Raw genomic sequence first — 1,876 nt, 5'->3', positions numbered from 1 at the left:
TATAAAAATGAGGTACCTGTTGTACAGGTAAACATGTCATCCAGTAATATTGTGACATGTGTAAAAAAATTATAATTTTAAGAACCTTTTAACTATGTTATACGTGAATTGTTCAAAAACTTATACTGAGGGTCGTAAATGTTGTAATTACTTAGTTTACCACTGTAATTACCACTAAATACGTTAAATGTGGTATTTATAGTAAAAATATCATGAATGATGTAATTTACTTAAAAAAAGACCATAATTACATAAAAAAGAACTATTTTACAAGATTAACGACTTCAAATAATGTAGGTCTGATTATTAATATTTACAATATTCGTTGTCACTAGAGATAAAATTATTGTTATTTTCGTAAAGAGGATCGTATTCCAAGTAATATCAAGAATACAACTATATTTACCAATTATACCTTAGTTGTTGTAATTTATAGTAAAACACGTTGTATTATAAGTAATTATCTCAATCACAACAAAATTTACTTAAAGTAAGGTATTAATTACTAGATAAAGGACTTTATTACACAAACAACTTATTTACTATATGTACATCAATTTTACCAATTTTACGACAATTTGTTGTCAAATTGGTAAATTAGTTCTCGAACTTGTAAATGAAAAAATTACTACAAATACAAGCTTGATTATTACTTTTTCAACAATTCGTCGACTTATCAATCAAAGGGTTCTCATACAAAGAACTACCATGAAATCAACATTAATTACTAATTTCACCTCAATTGTCGATAAACGATATAAAAACGTCGTCACATAACCTAAAACTTCTTAAAGGACATGATTTACAATATAAACATCATCATTACATCATAATGGTCTCAACGACAATTTACTCATATTAATAACATTTACTTGTATTACAATACATTTATTGTTTTATTGGTATACATGTTCTCTAAACTTGTAACATGAAATTTTGAAGACTTTGTATTTTTTTTTTCTCTTTCTTTTTTCTTATTTCTTCTTTATCCCCAATGCCTTCTCTTTGCAACTCATCTTCCCCGATGAGCAATGACCATAATCAACCAAGCAAGTAGAATCCAAGTCTAGAATAGGAATAGAACGCACCCCACACGCGTAGAATTGGGGATTTAGGTGGGTACTATCACTTGCTCGCCGCGGCTCCTCTCTCACAGCCTCTGATGTCTCCATCACCTGGGACGATGTCGTCCGGATTTCCTAGCTGGAAGCCCTCCCCCACGACCCTTCCGATCTCAGAGGCTACTCCGATAGGATCAAAGCCTGCAACCGCGGAGTCGTAAGTCTCGCTCCGATTGCTCTATCTTTACTTCCGTTGGACAATTTTTCCAAAACCTAATTTGATTTCAGAAAATGCAATCAGAGTTTCGTTCGTTCGTGATTGAGGACCAAATCGTCGGTTACATTCACAGGTGAGCTTGAATTTGATGTCTCTTTTATGCTTTGGAGTAGATTAGCGGTGAGTGATTTGATGAAATTTGTGAAGGTTTCTCTCTGCAACTCTGCATTCTTAGATGAAATTGTGAAGGTATCATAACTATAGTTCCTTTGCAACCATCTTTTTGGTATTTTCTTGGGCTTCTTTTGCTTTCGCAACTCATCCACAATCGGGACATTTTGGTTGGATGTAAGATTTAGATATTTTAAGATTTGAAATTACACTTCAAATCGTAGATAGCCATTCTCTATCGCCCAAGGTATTCCCCTTGTTATGGTTTTGGTCGTTTTTAATCATATGCATGCTAGGGTTGAGATTATTCAAAATGTTTGTCCTGATTCTTATATCTTGATTTTTGGGTTGCGTTATTGAAGTGTAGCGTCTTGTCATTTTGATTCACAAGCAATTGGCAGATTAGAAGTTTGTATATCCTCATCAG

This window comes from Fragaria vesca, linkage group LG6, assembly GCF_000184155.1.
Source record: "Fragaria vesca subsp. vesca linkage group LG6, FraVesHawaii_1.0, whole genome shotgun sequence".
NCBI classification, from domain to species: Eukaryota; Viridiplantae; Streptophyta; class Magnoliopsida; order Rosales; family Rosaceae; genus Fragaria; species Fragaria vesca.
Note: the sequence above shows the minus strand (reverse complement) of the source record.